The sequence below is a fragment of the Gouania willdenowi genome, chromosome 1 (genome assembly GCF_900634775.1).
Source record: "Gouania willdenowi chromosome 1, fGouWil2.1, whole genome shotgun sequence".
In the NCBI taxonomy this organism is placed as follows: Eukaryota; Metazoa; Chordata; class Actinopteri; order Blenniiformes; family Gobiesocidae; genus Gouania; species Gouania willdenowi.
Window position 1 is genome coordinate 5,781,639 of NC_041044.1, and position 19,688 is coordinate 5,801,326.

Genomic DNA, 19,688 nt, shown 5'->3' on the forward strand with positions numbered 1-19,688 from the left:
ACTTCTTTAGAAAAAGTCGTTGTTTATTATTGAGAATTTTTCAAAACAAGAAATACAACCCAAGCTTATAATCAACAAATTCTAAACATAGGCCTTCATCTCTATTATCTGCATATGTTTTGGTGGCATTGGGAATTTATTTGTAACAAACGTGCAAAAGACTTTCACAGACTTTTTCTCCTATAAGTAAAGAAGGAAAGGAAGATAGTTTGTCCTGTCGACAGCTACAGCTCTGCATCATGAAATATGTATCATTTACGAATCCTCCTAAATTACTCCTGAATTTATTGGACGGCTGTGAATGGTGAATTTTTAAACAGGCAAATGTCTTCTATTTAATGAGATATTGATCAGGTTATCACTTGGATTTTGTCTCACAAAGAAAGACAAAAGAAAAACACTGCATTGATCATCACTGTCCTTTTGATATAAAGAATATTAGATGAAAAATAAACATAGTGTCAAATGAATGAAAAACTTAATTTAGATTTTTAGAAAATAATATGCTGGCATACCAAATTCTATTTTCAACCCACAAAATAAAGGTTCTAGAGGCTGGGGACCCCCACTGCAGCTGAAGGTGGTTGAACACAGACATGAACATTGAAGAACAGTCATGTGGAGACAGGACCATCTATAAGGGGGAATAAAGGGGAGACATTTTTGGGGTCCATCCATAAAGTCAGTAAAATGATGGTTTATTGTTCTATGAATCTGTGATAACCACATTTATTTATTTATATGAACAATATCCACTGTTATCCAGGAAGTTTTGTATTACTTGCATCATAGTATATTGTCATCTTAAATATGTAAATCCTTGTTTTAATCAGAAATAAAATGGGTTAAAAGTGACCAAAAATGGTGGGAAAGGTGGTGAAATGGGATTTAAAAAAAAAAAAAACCCCACAGAAATTGGTTAAAAGTGGCAAATGACAGTGGACAAGAACAGACAAAGAAAGTGGTGAAAAGGGTTCAAAGTGTCAAAATTGGCTTAAAAGTAGTAGAAATGGGGGCAGGAGGGTTGGGGTGATGTAATTTAGAAATGTAGGAACATCAAGTGGCAAAAATATCTTGAAAGTGGAAAAATGTGAAGAAAAGGCATTTCAATTTTATGGAGAAGTGGCATAAATGGGAGTAATGTAGCAAAAATGCATTAAAATATGTCAAGAAAAAGTGATTAAAATATGGCAAGTTTGGTGCAGTTGCAGATAAAGGGTAAAAATAAGCAAACATTTTTCAAAAAAATATATTATTAGTTTCTTGAAGGCATCTGGCGACCCCCTCCCATTGTCTCACAACGTCAAGTTTGAGAACCCCTGGTCTATTGGACCAACCCTCATCCTAAGCATTTATTGGTTTTCTATTCATGTGTGACACATCGTGGCAAAAAGCTGTCTTATTCTTACATCTGCTGTTTTTTTTTACAATCTTTAGCCTCATGAGTAGCTCTTCAATGAGTTAAAGCTTGTGCTAACTGCATCGTTCTTGCAATAGGAAGAATTTAGAATCTTTTAAAAGACTAAAAAGTTATTCCAGCCATTTCATTGCTTTGAATGACACTTGCAGCACTTAATCTCTTCTACACTTCTATGTATAATGAACTGAATACAAAAAACAAATAAAGGATGAAACAACACTCTTAACACTTTGAGTGCGAGGGATGGCTTCATTACAGTGTTCAATTTAATCTAACCATAACACTTCATTTAAAATCTGTTTTATTACATTGCAGCCACCCGATGCTCATGAATGTAGTGCAGAAAGATTGTAACCAAAAAAAGAAAATAGAAAAAGACAATCAAAAAGGCAACACTGATGTCAACTTGCTTTGAAATTACAGACAGTATATCTGAACAACAAGGTCACGTATCTGACATTTGTAAAGACAAAAATAGATGCAACAGTCCGATCATTGGCTCATCTGCAACTATGAATGACTTTAAGTGGGATACGATGGATGGTTTATATGTAATACAATTAATTGTGACAAACTGTAGGTACAGAGGTGAGTTTGTGTACGCGTACTTGAAGTTGTATACAAAAGGCTAACATTATGCTGTTATTATTAGCATGAATAAGGTGTCATCAAGGCTGTCCTTAAGTGTCGATTGCTAAATTATGACACCTTTGGAGCTATGTTGGCTTTTTTTGGGTTTGGCAGAGGAATTGAGTGGGGTTAGATAGCGTTAAGGGTTAGGGTGACAAGGGGTTAGGGTAACGAACAACACTTACTGACACATCATGACATTTTATTCATGCTAATGACAGGTGTGATGACAATAATGACAGCGTAATGACAGCCTTATGTATTAACACCTCAAGTAAAGTGTTACCAAAAAACTTCAAAAAGATGAAAATTATTCCTTTCTTGAATTCTTATTATAGCAAAATAATGCCAAACAAGAGCACTGAGAGAGCGCAAACCTCTGCAAATCTCTTCTTTTCCAGATATTTTGTAAGTGATCCTGATCGTGGTCCCATGATCATTAACACTTTAAAGGTTTGGAAGACATTTATATCCAAACACACACGTTCCAACCCACCCTCCCCACCTCCACGGTATATATATTTATATACTGTGTATCATCGAAATATACAGGTGAAGTAACCATATCAGTATAATAAACCACTTCCTGTTTTATTTTGTCGCCTCATGTTTTGGTTCCTGTTTTTTCCTCTTCATTTCAGGTCACTTCATTCACCAGCTGTTCCTCATCACTCCCTCCTTTTGAGTTTTGACTATCTCACGACTTCAGTACCAGATTATCTGTGTTCCTTCCTTTCCTGTCTGCTCCAGAGTTACAGATATAGGTAAAAACCTGATTCATTAACAGTATATTGATCCAAATGTAATGGGATATTTTATGAGGTCTATCTTCAATTTAAATTTTGTCAAAATCCATTAGGTACTTTTGACATCATCCTGCTAACGGACAAACAAAAGCCTGTGAAAATATGACCTCCTTGGTACAGGTAATAATTACACTATAAAGGTTACTGAAGTTGAACGTCACTACTTAAACAGCATCATTTATTACCACATTATTTACCAAAATAGTTGCGTTGCTCTGATGCTTTTTACTTTTTACTTACCGTACATACAGTATAACTGGGAATAACAGCTTTGGAAGGCTGGCCCACAGATATGAACAATGATTAAGAGAAAATGATTGAAATAAGGATTACATCCTAAACCTATAGGATAAACTAGACTAACACCGAGCCAACAATGAAGTCATTTAAGTCAGTAAATTACAACATTATTTTAGAGACACACAAAGTAAGAAGAAGTTTAGACTCCCTGCCTGTGTCAGAAGGACCCAATGAAAAATAGGAAATGTTAAATTTGAAAGTAGCCATGGGCTGTGTTTGAAATCAGAATCAGAAATGATACAGGTACAGTTTAAAAACAGTTCAAGGAATTTAACTCGTCAGTTGGAGCGAAAGACACACATCAACACACCAGGGCACCATTTGTGGCGCCCACATTTTTAGATGAAAAGGTGGGACAAGAACAGGAGGAGAGGTGATGGGGAAAAGGCAAGTTTGAAAGTGAATTCCCTATTGGAATTGGAAAAGACGGTGTTAAAATAGGAAAAAAAAACACCTTGACAACATGTACTTAAGAAAAAACACAGTCAAAGAACATGAGACATAGCATGTAGGTAGGATGGGATGGGTGGTTGGCTGGGGGAGGGGGTCAGGGCGGGTAAGAGAAGAGGATTCCTGCCGTTTGGGGACGTGGGCATGCAGCCTCTGGCACTTCACCTCCCCTCCGTGCGGGGGGGTGGGCAGACGGCCAACGAAGGCTTTGAAATATAAACCTTTATCTCCGTTTCAGAAGACAGCCAGATGACGTGTGACGACCTTGAACAGTTCAATTCAGTTCAGCAACAAGAGTTCTAGGTGGCAGGGGGAGGGGTAGGGAAGGGAGGGGGTACAGAGCCGCTGTCTGCTGAAACTTCATTGTGATAAGAATAAGACAGCCTTGAAGCTGGCGATGGGAGCCAAAGATGAGATAAGCAATGTCATACTAACGTACAACTCAAACTAAGTCTGATGTCAAAATGAGTATGTTGTGTGTTCACATTCAATATTATTGAAAAGATTGAGTACATGAGAAATACTCAGATGTATACTATATCAGGACAAGTGTGCACGGTGGGCACGCTAGTCATACTCAACCGTCCCATGATGCATTGTGATTGGAAAGTAAAATCGTCCTGGGACCGGCTTCAGACTAAAAATCAAACATCCTCTTTTCAAAACAAAAGGATCTCTTCTGGTCTTCCCATCATTCTTTTAACTCATTTGTAAATAGGGCTCTTGTTTTGAAGTTTAAAGGAAGTTTTGTCAGGAGCACAATGGAGGGTCTCCAAAAATGTCTGAAATGTCAGCATTAAATGAGTTTCTTTGGAGAATCAACAGATATATTTAGCCTCAGTGTGCTTCCAGTTTTTGTAGGTTTGAAATGCATCTTGGGAAACTTGAAAGTATACTTCAGTGGGAATGCTCATCATTGGTCATCATCCTATTCATTCTTATAGTATATAGTAGACAGTATATAGTCCTTGAGTCTGTAGTGTATAGTACAGAGTAGGGATGTAACGATTCACCCAACTCCTGATACGATTCGATTCACGATACTGGGTTCACGATACGATTCTCTCACTATTTACTATTTATTATTTAACAAAATGAGACTGTATATAAATGACTGAAAAATATTCCTTTATTTTTTTTGGGAAAATACTGTACAATTTTTCATTGTAAAAAGAATCCCTTGAGAAACTATTCAAAACAATGCAATTCAACTAAAAGTAAATCTTGAATGAAATAAATAAAGGAATAATACAAATGAAGAAGAAGCTTATGTTTTAAATTCTGGTTCTATAGTAAACAATACAAAACTGCATAATAGTTCTTTTTCTTTTTAAAAGTGCAACTGAAAATGTATTTTGTGCCTTAACAATTGGACTTACAAAAAAAAAAAAAAAACAGTCATTTTACTGTATTTAGGGCAGATATTTGTTTGAACCAGCAGAGGGCGCTGGTAACCCAGTGGTTGGTTGGCATGCAGATATCTTGCAGTGAAGAAGAGATGCTATGCTAGCAGACAGAGCTAATAGAAAAACGTGACTTTTACAGAGATATTCGTGTAATATTACAGAAATTCTTTTGGTGCTAAAGGGGTAAGTAATCATTTATGAATATGTTTAAGAGTAGAAGGCGGCCAGAAAGAAAGTATTAGCAGATTTTGCCCGCCGCCAACACTCGTCCTCTGCTGGTTAAAAAAAGTACTGCGATTCATTTTTCACAGCATCGATGTGAACCTTGATACCTATGAATCGATTTTTAACTGCCTTACGATTAATCGTTACATCCGTAGTACAGAGTGTGACATTTCAAACATAGCCATGGTTTCGGTTCGTCCTCGTAGACACTGATAGAGAAAAGTTTAACAAGCCAGAAAACAAGCAGTATGAGATGTGTCTATGCAGCATCATTTCCATACAAATGCTACATTTGGGTGAAAAAGGACAAAAATAGCAGGTGATGGGGAAGAGAGAGATAAATGAACTGGGGAAGAGGGGATTTTACAGCTCCATGAAGAAGAGGCAAAGATGGACCTGCTCATACCAGCAGGTTATTACAATGATGGATAGAGCTGTATGGGTGTTAGAGAGATAAATAGAAAGGGATACAGTCAACAAAGCAGAATAGTTGATATTTAATAGAAAGAAGTAGTAACCCTTTTATTTTTTTCCAAATTCCATTTTATTTTATCTCAAATTTCATGTTTTCCACTTTAATTTTTTTAATTCCATTTTTTTTTTTTTGAAGAAGAAGAAATATTAGTTTTAATTAAGAAAAAAAAACCTCAAAATTAAACAAAATGTATGTCAAAAATAAAGTAAGATACAATTAAAAGGTAGTCAGTTGTACTGACATGGATTTTTCTGACTGCTCCTTTTTAATTATTTATATGTCATATAAAGATGTATGAGAACAGCCTTAATAGCTCTAACATTTTTTGGCTAACTACGAGATTTTGCTGACTATTCATAAATAAATGAAAACTCCCATTGGTTGCAAGGAGAGGCCTGTTTTATATCAATATTCCCAAGTCTTTGTCTTTCTGCTCATAGATTCTCCTCACGTTATGGCACATCTACCTATAAAAGCAAGGGAGGTCTGTGTGGATGGATGGATGGATGGATGTGTGGAGCAAATATCTCCCCGACGCGGTGCGAGTTCGACCTGAAACTCAGTCAACGGGTTCCTAATACCCCGAGTGTGTGTATCTGTTATTTTGGAGTTATTTGGTCATTTCAAAATGTTTATTTTAATTTTATTTCACTTCTGGAGACGGCACCAAAATGAAACCTATTCAACTTTTGACCTCAGGGTGTGAGGGGGCGCTAGCGCACCATCTACATCTATTTCACTACACAGCTCACTTCCGGTGCGTGCATGAGCTCTCGTGGACTTCTCTTTTCTCTTTTGAGGATAAATACTTTTTTTACTGTTATTTATTTGGTGATGACATTTCGAAATGTTTATTTTTATGTTAGTTTGACCGTTCACTATTTGGACCGAACAGACCTCACCCGGAAGTTATTGACGGCAATGGCTGCTGTGTTGAAAGCTGCACATTTCTCAGCAGCGCTTGTGTGTGAGAGAGAACCAACGGTGGAGATTTGTGTTCAAGGTAGAGAGGCTCACACACACACACACACACACACTCAGAGCCGCTTTGTCAGCACACAAACACATCACAAACATTTCCTCTCTCCCTTCCGTATATCTACCACATCATTCATTTCACTCATCTCTGTTTCCCCAAACTGTTCACATTTGACTGCTCTGTTTTATCGGCGTGTATATTCTCATATCTTCACATATTACACATCCTTACCAGTAAGTTACCGGTGACATGACGGCTCTGAGCGCTGACAGGTGGAGATGGAACGGAGTCATCTCTGTGTTTATGTAGAACATTAACGCAGGTTGCACTGCATGAAAACCGCGATTATCGACTCTGTGAACGCCTGATACTTCCTGCAAACGCCCGTGATTATCGACAGTTATCAGCAGTTCACTGAGAAGTTTGTCTGTGCTGATAATTGCCAGAAATGTAAATGTTAAACACAGAGCAGAAAGCTCCAGGCTTCTGAAGGATGGAGGCCAATCTATCCACCCAGCTTCCTCATATGTCGTGACACAATGTGGGGTTGCCTAGAATTCAAATTGGGTCCCCTGAAATGTCTAATTTAGATGAATAAAAACACTGATTAAAGTTTTATTTTTCAAATTATTACACCACACGCACTAAACAATCTTAAACAACTGTATTCTATACTTTCATTTTCTCAAATATAAATCTAGTTAAAATAAAAAGCAGCATGAAAATATCTGAGCTGGTGCATCTTGTCACTTCGTCACTAAATTAATCCTGGCAACAACAAACATTATCAAAAGCTCATTCTGGTCTCTGGAGACACCAAAAATGTGTGATATTATAGTGGGGTCACGACCCCAAAAAGTTGGGAACCACTGATGTAATGACACATACAATGTAGCCCTACAGTAAAATTGTACCTATCCTGTTGAGGAATAATATATAATAATGTCAAATAATAATAATGTGTAACCATGGGTGGTCTTAAATCGACTAATGTGTAATTTGTGGCAAAGCATGGAGACTCCTGACTGCTGGTCCATTTATATTTTAGTTTCCAAATTGAATGTTATTATTCATGTACTCCCTTTAACAATTTGCATACCCCTAGGGGTACCGTACCCCACTTTGAGACCCTAGGTTCTATATTGTTAACACAACAAGATATTGTGTGTGTGTGGCAGCCATTTTGTTTTGTTTTTCCCTCCAAAATGTCACTAGCGTTACTCACATAGTACAAAAACAATAGGAATGCATTAAGCTCTACTTTGCTCTCTGTGTAAGCCTGTTCTGATGTCCTCTTCCTCCTCTGTCTGCTGAACCTTTCATGGCTTCTGCTTGAGCCCAAAGGTCTGGCTGACTAAATCTGAAGTTCTTCCAGACTGTCTCATATTATGGCTTCCATGCCGCTGGGAAAAACAAGAAGCAACAGGCATAAATATGTAAAATAACACCACCACAAACACCAAAACAGATTTTTTTCCAGATTAAAATTACTTATATATTAAGACTTCACTCCACACAGGTCTGGACTTGCAATGAGTCTCCTTTCTGCCTCTTGATTTGCTGTGTAGCTGTTGTGTCTAACGCTGTGATGGCGACTTCTGCTGGAACGTCTATCATTACACTTTTGCTACTAATGGTACGTGAACGTGCCTGACTTCAGTCGAGCAACCAATAGTAACGCCCAAAACAGCTCATGGAGCACACGTGTTTGTAAAAAGATCTTTGATGACATCCTGCATCACGCTCCTGGATTTCAAAACTTAATTTACAAAGCTAGGAGAAGGAGAAGATATCCACTGTACACTCCGAACACTTTGGATTACATTATGCTCAAAGATGGTTATAGATTTTTGACCAAATGATGCCCAAAAAAACTTACATACTGCAGCTTTAAGGCTGATTTTAAAATTGGTATGTTTTACTGGTAAACAACCTGCAAAATAGTCTGAACAATCAACAGTAAATAGAAAGTTAAAATCATCCATATCGCCCACCCCTGACTGCGAGTACAACTGTACATTGAAACGTTACCATAGCTTTATGCTGAGCACTAGATATTATGATAATAAATTCTGTAGGTTGAGATGCCGACATTGCAGACTGTGAGACTGTGATGACTAATTAGATATCTGTTCCCACAGTGTGGGACGTGTTGAATTGCCATCTGTGTATTGGGTCTTTCACAAAGTCTTCAAGAAGCAAGTGGTTTACACAGGAAGTTAATTTGTTGAATAGAGTATTAGGCTAAATAATTTCTGTACCGTTCGTTCTTTGGTTATTTCGTTTTAAAACCCAATCAAAATAACAAATAAACCAGAAACCAGAAAAACCAAAAAATAGATAATTAGCATTTTTCTGTTTTAGTTTATTTAGTTTTTTTTTATACTTGTTCTGTTTGTGTGATATTTACGGGAACATTAGAGTGATAACTGAAGTCCACCGCACCTCATTTCCCAGGTCCTGGACCAGGTCTCCTCACACAGTAGGACTTTTTTATAGGATTTAATTCAGCAGTTTTCTGGTCCTGCTCATGTTTTCATTCATAGCTCGTGAAAAGCTGCTCACGTTTATGTTTTGTTTCGCGGTGTTACGATTCAAATAGTATCCAAATGAACTGGTGATTGGCTATCTACTGTGGGGCTGGTGTGAGGAACAATAGATGTTAGAACTTCTACCATTTGACACTTTTGCAAAAAAATGTAGCTTTTTGAGGGCAGTAAAAATGTTTATTTTGTACATTATAATACTGCTAACAGCAGCCGTCAACACACACGGAAGTTGATCATAGGAAATGAGGAGCACCAGTAGATTCGTTACACCACCTCTGGTTCCACATATGTGCATGTTTTACGTAACAACCACTTTTTTATTTTGATTTATTTATGTATTAACATTTCAATTCACTAGTAATGTGACTTATGTGTTGCTTCTTTTTATGTCCGTACCAGGAGAAAAATTCCGCCCAGTCACTAGTTCAGAGGAGCTAACAAGCTAACGTTAGTCCGACAGCAACATCACAGTGATATAAAATGCTCTGTTAAAAGCATGTTACTTCAGTGCTTCTCTCTCTCTCTGTGCACTATGTTCCTCAGCAGCAGCAACAACACAGTGTCACTTACAGCAGCCCAAACGGAGGCTGCTGCACACACACGAACAACACATGCACTACAGAGTTGTAGTGTAACAATTACAAATCAAACATAATATAAATCCATCTTCTACTCCTCCAGACCAAAAACTGTAAAAAAGATGGCGCTACAGCCCCAGGAAATGAGCAGGGACTATGAGCAACAGCTGTCAGACAGTCCATCAAACACAATCCTGGCTCTGATTGGTTCTTTTTGCCCGGTTACTGTGCATTCTGGCAATGAGTCTGTTTTTATCACACAAACTATTAGTTTCATGTAAAGTTGTCCTTACATAGTGACAGCTTTAGCAAATATGACAAATAGTCACTTTTATAAGAGTTACGGACTGCACCTTTAACAAAATGTCATCGACACACAAAATACGCCTCTGCCATCAGTGTGAGGTGGACAACATGATACAAGATCATTTTTATTAAACGCAACAGAATAAAAGTCTGTCTGTGTGTCCCCTCTGTGCGGTGAGATTAAAACATGAAGCTCTCGTCCTAGTTTCCTGGTAAATATCCAAATATCACACAAACAGAACCAGATTTAATTTTGAAACAGAAAAACGCTGCTTGTTTGGTTTTTGTTTTTTCCATTTTTCTGTTTTTCTGTTCCTGGTTTTAAATTAATAAAACCAAAAAAACAACCCGTTTTTTTTCTATTTGGTTTTGAAACGAAATTACCAAAGAACGAAAGGTACAAGGATTCTAATTAAGCTTATGTCTATATTTTGCCTATATGATACGTGGCCTGCCTGAAGTCACCAGTTCTGTCTGAGTTTATTGATCCTCCTGTCGAGCTGAATGATGGGACATTGGATTGATTCCGGTGCAAAGCGGCGACAGCTAGAATCTAACTGCAGTGTCAGGTCCAGGAAGGTACAGCTGTGAACACATTTTGTTATAATGTATCAGAAATTCAGCAGGTTGGCTTTGAGTAAATTTCCCAGGGGGATATTGAGGGTTAGCAGTGTTGGTAAAGTTGGCAGCTCAATGATCAATGTTAATCTGACACTGAACAAACGGAACGGCGTACCCTACACATACAAAACCAACAGGATGAACCGTCCAAGGATTTCTGAATAAATTGTTGTGATCCCCTCTTTGATCTCTTCTTCTGCGGCTCATTTACTGTAGCTTTTAAGGGGCTCACCTGCAACCTGTCCTCAGTGACTGAAAGCTTTCTCTCATTTGCAATTAAAATCCTGCAGTAAAACCATTTGAGTTAGTGCTCATTTGATATTTTGTAACTTACTCACCTGTTTGGTAAAACAGGTGAGTAAGCTAAGAAACCATATTTCAAAGTTGAGTTGGTTTTTGTACCATAGGGACTTAAAACAGTTATGTTACTTTAGGAATAATACACGATATATAGGGCGCAGTCGCAGAAAACGGACAGAAATTATTGATTTTATTTCCTAAAATGGAATTGGCAACATTGTTATTATTATTTTTTATCTTTTTTTATTTGATTTTTTTTTATTTTTTAACAAAATCAAGCATAAATTGCAATAAAAGATGGAATATACCCTTACATGCATGTTTAAGCAAAGGGACTAAAATGTCAATTCTTGCATAAAATGCGATGTAATGGGTCACAATATGACAGACTTTACATTCTCTATATGACACGGACTAAACCCTTATCAACATGTTTTGGGGTTAATATCAACCAAGTCCACAACATTTTTCCATCATGAAACAGGTGGCCCAATGTCTAGGACGCGTAGCAAATAGACGTCTTTCGCAATCTGAGCGCGTGTTTTTGGCACACTGCTACAGTTCCAAAATATGAAAATAGAAACAACAAATAACTCAATAAAAGTAAAAGGCATGTTTGGTAGGATTTTGGGAAGTTTATTAGTCAATAATGACATTCAATTAGGGAAAGTCGATCAAACATAAACGTGAAATGTATCATTTCTGAAATAAAATTGGGGGAATTTTTAAATGCAAAATCAAAGACTACATATTTAGGACTCCTGAAAAGACTATCCACATGTGTGTCTTTGGTTATAAAGATCTAGAAATAGTAAGGCTTTTCTCTACCTTCTCAGATATTTTAATTGAACAGCTCCGAGGACAGTTGACAAGATTAGTATCATCTCAATGTGGTTTATTCTCCTTACAGCCGTAACTAAAATACTCTCACGTGTGGTAAGCAGAAGAAACCCATGTGTCTTTATGTCTCTGTTCTCTGTGTATCTCTATCTGTATCTGTCTGCATCTATCTTTTCAAGCACAGTTATCGGCCGGTCTTGGCCCTCCTTCTTGCAGCATACACAGGACAGGCTGGTACAACACAATTTAGCCATATATCACAGGGCAGTAGAGTTGAGCCGGATACTCATTTATCACTTCAGGCACTGAGTGTCTGACACTTCGTTGCTGTATTTCATAAAAAATGAAGGTAGTAGTGGTACAAATAATAATATAAATTAAGCTACACATACCTCTCTCTCTCTCTCTCTCTCTCTCTCTCTCTCTCTCTGTCTCTCTGTCTCTCTCTCTCTCTCTCTCTCTCTCTCTCTCTCTCTCTCTCTCTCTCTCTCTCTCTCTCTCTCTCACACACACACACACAAAAAAAATATTGCAAATTAAAACATTGTTTATTATTCTGACTAAAACCATTGATCTGAAGCTATGCTAAATGCTATACGTAAGTTGACAGTACATTAGTGAATAGATGCCATGTGACCGCTGCTGCTACGTTCTCTGGCTAGTGGGCGGGATAACACTACAGTCAGGATGACAGCGCGAGACGATAGAGTAACTTTTTTTTGAGAAAAAACGACAGCTTTTAAAAGATGGGAAACCAACACCTGAGTTACCAAACCTTCAGCAAAGGTAAGGTCAGAACATGTTTCATACTTTCTACAATGTATGGAACAAAAGGGAGGATTGGCTTTGTGGATGCTCCTCACTGAGGCTGTTCTGAGTTGTTGTTGCCATTTTCTCTATGTTTCTGTGTTTCCAACACAAACAACGGATGCTCTGTCGTGTCATGAGATATATGTTGTTGGGAGAGTATGGAGGCTATATTAAATAATTGTTTATGTTTGTTTAATGATGTTTATGATGTTGATTTTGTTAGATGATAAATACTTGTTCATGTGGATCTTGTTGGGTTTTTTCTTTCTTATTATGAATTTTATATCTACCTATAAAAGCAAGGGAGGTCTGTGTGTGTGCGCGTGTGTGTGCGTGTGGAGCAAATATCTCGGTGCGAGTTTGACCTGAAACTTTCTCAGCAGCGCGCGTGTGTGACAGAGAACCAACGGAGGAGATTTGTGTATAAGGTAGAGAGTCTCTCTCACACACACCGATCTGGTGCGCTTCACTATCGATCACCGTCTACGTCTCTTCGTGCGTGTAACGGACCACCATTTAGTCCGGTTACAGTCTGTGTCACGACACCCGTCCCTTGGGTGATAGTGACTGTAGTGTTGAGTCAGATCAGTAAACGGTGCTACATAGTGAAGGTCACCTGATGATTACTGCAGCTTCACTCCCGACACACCTGCCACTACACCTAACTACTGAAAATAGAGAAGTTTAGTGAAAGTTAGACAGACACACACACACTAAACAACAACAAAAAATATGAAAATGACTCAAAATACACAAAACTAAATATTTATACAAAAATTACACAAAACTAAATATTTATACAAAAATGACACAAAACTAAATATTTATACAAAAATGACACAAAACTAAATATTTATACAAAAATTACACAAAACTAAATATTTATACAAAAATTACACAAAACTAAATATTTATACAAAAATTACACAAAACTAAATATTTATACAAAAATTACACAAAACTAAATATTTATACAAAAATTACACAAAAGACAACACAGAAAAATACACCAAACGACAACAAAAACACGAAAATGACTCAAAATACACTAAACTAAATACTTATTATCCCACATGAATGCACACTTCCGACGGGCACTGTACATTACAGAAAAAAACACCAAACGAAAAAAAATATAAAAATTAGTTAAAAAAAAAACCACATTTATCATTGCGCATGTCTCATAGAATTAAACCAGGGAAATTGCACACGCTATTTTACTTTGCAGGTGAAAAGTAATATACCCCTTTATAAAGAGGTATATTTGGAGGAGTATGGTGTTATTATTCGCCCATAATTGACAATTCTTCTTAAGCTCCCACTATATGAATACATACTAAAGACGGGCACTGTTCTCGACTTCAAAAAAACATTCATTTACAGAAAAATACAACAAAAATATGAAATTTTCTCAAAATACACAAAACTAAATATTTAGACAAAAAAACACAAAATTACTCCTGAATCACACTACAATAGCAACAAAAACAATAATTATACAAAAATACACATGACTCCAAAAAAACATACATTACAAAAAATTTAAATAAAATCAGAAAAAAATTAATGCACAAAAAGACAACAGAAAGATACACAAATACACATGACTCCAAAAAACATAGGTTACAGAAAAATACACCATACAAAAAATATAAAAGTGATGAAGTCATGCACATGTCCCATAGAATTAAACCAGGAAAATTGCACCCACATTTTGCACCCGCAAATATACCCCTTATGCTCCCACATGAATACATACTTACGACGGGCACTGTACTAGTTTTGATAAATGCATTGAGATGACTTTGTTGGAAATTGCTTTATACAAATAAAATTGATTTGAATTGAATTAATACTTGCCAGCAGAAACATATGAAATTGTCATTGGTGGTCTCGATTTGCAAAGTGCCTACCCAACCCTGGTGGTCACGGCACGTCACTGCATCTGCTATTGGGCACATTGTCCTTAGTTGTGGGGGTGAACAACTTTTCAATTAAATACATGCAGGTACAGTTTGAATGAATGTTAGTGATCATGCCCAACAGCTCTAATACCAGCTTCCATAATGTTGAAAAGCCATTGATTCTGTAGAATTGTCTAACAGATTTTATGTTATGTTATTCTCAGTCGTAGGCCAATAGATTGCAGGATTTTTGTGTGCACTCTGCTACTGTTTGGTAGATTTTATGCATAAATATTGTACAAACACTGCTTCATAGATGTCCTTATCAGAATCAGAATCAGAATCAGAATCAGAATCAGCTTTATTGACCAGGTACAGTTTAGAACAATACGAGGAATTTGACTTGGTAGTTGCAGTGAAAGAAGACACATCAACACACCGGAGCAGCCTTTTGCGGCGCCCACATATTTAGGTGAAGAAGGGATCAACAACAGGAGGAGAGGAGGGGTGAGGGGAAAAAAAACTGCCAGTTTGAAACTGATTTCCTTAAACAGAGAAAACAGTGTGAAACCAGGAAAAAAACCGCCTCTGCAAACATAAATGTAAGCATGACACAGTCAAACAACTCGAGACAAGGCATGTGGGAAGGGTTGGGTGGGAGGTTGGCTGGGGGAGGGGGTCAGGTGGGAAGAACAGCAGGATTCCAGCTATTTGGGGACATGGGCGTGCTGCCAATGGGCGCTGCAACCACGCCTCCATGCAGCTGCGGATGGGGAGGTGGGGAAAGATGGCCAACGAGGCATTTGAATTTGAAGACCTGTAGCTGCGTTACTGACAACCAGATGACGTGTGGAAAAGTTCATCATCAACAGTTCCAGGTGGGAATGTAGGGAAGGAGCGGGGGGAGGGAGTGGGGGTAAGAGCCGCCGTCTGCAGAAACTTCCTGGTGATAAGAGATGAGACAACCTTGGCTTTAGCCTTGGCTAGCTGGGGAGCCGAAAGGGGGATAAGCAATGTGATTTGATACAGGCTATGTCAATTTCAATAGCCTTCTGTCCTGGGTCTCTCTGCTGTAATCCAAGGAGTGGCCTAGTTTCCACTTCCTAGTTTCCACTTATAGCCTCTAAGGCTGCACAATTTTAGTTCAAAACGAAATTCTGATTTTTTTAATTGAAAACAATTTTTTTCCCCCTTTTTTTTAAAAAAGACACTGGATTCAATTTTTGAAAGTATTTTCTTTTTATTAAAAAAAAGTGAAGACAAATTTCCATATTGGGAATAAAGTGCAACTGCAAAGCTTTAACAAATAATGTTAAATCCCCTGTGTGATTGATAGAAAACAACCTGCCCAACTAAAAATGAATTTAAAAAGAGAAACTTGCATTAGAAAAGAAACTGACATTAAAAATGCCTCACACAAAATTCATATTTAAATAGAAGAGGTTGTAGCAGGTGTTTGAAACTTTGTTTTGTCCACAGGGACCATGTTCTTAGCAACGTGAAATGTCACCACATCTGTAATCCTTTTCCACGTTGCTTGGTATAGCGCTAAATACTACGGTGGCCTGAAGGAGCTCAGCCCAAAGACGGCCCGGGGAGAAAGACTTATGCCGTGATTACCCTCGTAAATGGAAAAATCAATTTTCCGATTTTGACTTTTCAAAAATCGCCCTCAATTAATAATTCAATTTTGATTTCATAATGATTAATCGTGCGGCCATACTAGGCTCATTACATTGTAAAACTTTAAATACAGAGGCTGTTAAAGGATAGAATGTAATGATCAACACCCATGTTTATGTTAGTTTCTTTAGATTTCTTTGTCACCCATACGCTCCAGATTTCCAACCTTCACATTTTCTAAAACACCACTTTTTATTTTCCAAAAGAGTTCACCATTGATCACCAGATGAGAGGGTAGGATAAAAACAAACAGCTTTGTGTGCAAGCAGCCGCTGCCACAAACTGGTTATTACAAGTGTCTTTATTTGTTTGGATGAATAGGGAAGCAATTCTCTTCTTTATTAAAGGCAATTTACCGTAGAGCTCCGTCTCAGGGGAAATTCAATCACCACATGGTGAGAGCGATACAGTCGCTGAGTGCTTCTCTCACCCAAACACACCAGTGGGTTTACACAATGCTGCACAGGGGCTTCACTAATCCCACACAAACCCAAGTGAAACACCCCGATAGTCACGCTCACAGCAGCGCTTAATGGCTGAATGATTGCACATTTAGTGGAAGATGTGTGAGGTGAACACTGGAGTACAGTTAATGGTGCTAATGGAAATTAGCTTGGTAGAGGTCCCACTAGTCACAGCCTAAAGGACTGGGACCAGTTTTTAACACATAATCCCCAAACCACAGTGAGAGAGGGATCAGCCGTGAAAGTAAAGGTCATCAGCCCATTTACGGTGTTGCTGCTGTATATTCACACCTGTAATCTCACTGCTCACCTCATCATTTCTCTTCCCAAGGGTTCACTTTAGTTTCCCACCATTCACATCAAGCATTACTCCTGCAATCTACGTAAATCAAAGTCACTGTCAACAAAATAAAGCATATGGGGTTTTTTCTGTAATAGTTTGGATATAAATTCTTATCCTACTATGAAATAAATGAAATCAAATAGTATTTAAAAGCTACAGCAGAATAATTTCAAGAACACAACTGATCATATGGCAGGTCTGTGTTACAGAAAAGTTATGGCGCGTTCACACCAAACGCGTTGAAAGCGGCAGGTTTACATTCACAATACATGGTGGACGCGCTTCTAGGGAGCGTCAGAGGTCCCGCTGTGCGTCCCACGCCTCCTGTGCGTCCCACGCCTCCTGTTTTGAAGCTTTTCGCGCGGTGGATGCTTTTGACGTGCGTTTGGCGACTCCAACACGGCCGACGCTGGAGTTGGGATTGTTGAACTTTTGGGGCGTATCACGAGAAGAAAAAAAAAAACACTAAATGGAGGCGGAGACAGATGGACAGGCGCTCTTCTACTGTCATAGAGCGCCTGTAGTTGGTGTCCTGGCTCTTTTGGCTCAAGTACACCCTTATGTCTAACTACTACATTTTGCTCAGAATACTATAAAAATAAAATAAAAATATCATAGAGCATAATGATGGAATGAATGAGTGAAAACACACATTTTAAATAATCTCATTTTGTAAATAAGTGGAATGAAACAGCATTTAGTGCCTCATGAATAGATTTTTTTTTTTGTTGTTTATGGTCATCTCCCTCCTGATCTAGGACCAACACTGATCCTATTTTCAGTTCATGTTCTAATCAAGATAATTTCATCATCAGTTTGTGTGTTTTTTTCTATCATTTTGTTGTTGTTAGTTCTTTTAATTATCCAGTATATTTTTCTGTGTTTTCTTGTTGTGTGTATTATTTAAATATGCGTGTGTGTTTCTGGTTGGTTGTTATGTCGTTTTGCATGTTTCTCTGTTTTTTTTTTGTGTATTTTGTTGCGATATTTTGTATTTTGCTCTTATTTAGTGTGTGTTGTTGTTTTGTGTGTTGCTGAAAATAGTAAATATTTTTCTCTCTTAGTGTGTGTGTGTGTGTGTGTTTTGTTGTCATTTTCTGTATTCTGTTGTTGTTTGTCTGTTCTTTTTATTTTTCAGTAAATTTTTCTCTTATTTTGTGTTTTTTTTTGTTGTTTTGTTTGTTGCTGGTAATACTTAGTATGAAATTATGATTTTTTAAACTAAAAATAAACATCATAAAACCCCATATTTTAATGCTTTCTTTTGTTAATTTTCTCTCTCTCTCTCTCTCTCGCTCTCTCTCTCTCTCTCTCTCTCTCTCTCTCTCTCTCAAGTACCCTCTGTAGTGCCATCACGTACCCCTAGGGGTACACGTACCTCCATTTGAGAAACCCTGCAATAGGCTATGTTCTCTATTAATTCACTTTTCTTGTACGGCTGTACATTTTTTTTATATTAATAAGTGTTTTTTTAGCAATTGTGTCTTTTTAAATGTTTTATGACTCTGAGTGATCACGCAAGACCTCCTGTGTGTGTGGACTATTAGTGTATGCACAAATGGCAAATAAAATTATTGTTTCTTTATTCTTTTATCAGTTACCATTCAGATGGAAAAGCAAAGTGCTTTCACATTTAAAATCCGGTAGACACAGCACAACACGTGCTTCGGTGAAGGAAGCCAAAGTTACCGTAAAAACAGCCCAAACAAAGCCTCGGGGATTAACAGTTACCGTAGACTCACGGTTGGTGAAGCAGCAGTGTTCCTGAGTTTACTTAGCTTCTATAGCATGTCCCGTGTCCCAGGGGCTGGTGGTGTTGTACCAAAGTCTGTGACCCAAAAAAATCTGTGGCTTCTCAGGAGTAGAGAAGTGCTAAACCTCTTCGTAGCTTTTAAGGAGCTATTTACTCCCCCTTAAACATGACACTCCGGTAGGTGAAGTAAATGCAGACTGGAGAAGAATTACAAACGTGTTTAAGGGGGAGTAAATGTCCGCCCAGAAGCTGCAGGGGTTGGAACTGTCGCCACCTGCGGTCACAGATTTTTTTTGGGTCACAACAGTACTCGGCTGCCACTCGGCTTTGGCTCTTGGTGACGTCGACTCGACTAGTATGCACTTAAAGTCGACCTTTAAAATGATGTAGTCATTCAACCCCTCGTTCCGAGTGGTTAGTTTAACATTAAACGTCTTGGTTTTACCCTTTTTTTCACACATTTTCTCAGCTGTTGATTAATTGATCATGTTTCCACTTTAGGGTAACTTTTTAGATACCGCAGTGCATCAAACTGACTCCTAAGAGACGTATGTGTTCTATGATCTAATATCTGGCTAAACAAACTTCTGTTCAAATTAGGTTAAATCACTGTAATCCATCCTGTAATCCAATATTAGTATTTTGAAAGTGAAGTCCTTCATTATTTATTGTTTCAGATAGAAATTCCTCCTGTGATGGACCAATCTCCTTGATTTCCAAGAAAGAAAGAAACGACACATTGAAATAAGGCTGATTATTGTGGATGGCTCTGCATATATTCTTCTTTTTTTTTTACTATGCTTTTTTCTTTGGTGGTGTTCTTCTTTTGTTAGATTTGAGTTTATA

The 19,688-nt window shown here is 37.7% G+C and overlaps 1 protein-coding gene across 1 annotated transcript in view; it reads left to right on the forward strand.

Moving 5' to 3' along the window:
• LOC114471718 (voltage-dependent T-type calcium channel subunit alpha-1I-like) overlaps positions 1-19,688 on the forward strand; it is a 498,082-nt gene that overhangs the window by 272,258 nt on the left and 206,136 nt on the right. The window lies entirely within an intron of this gene.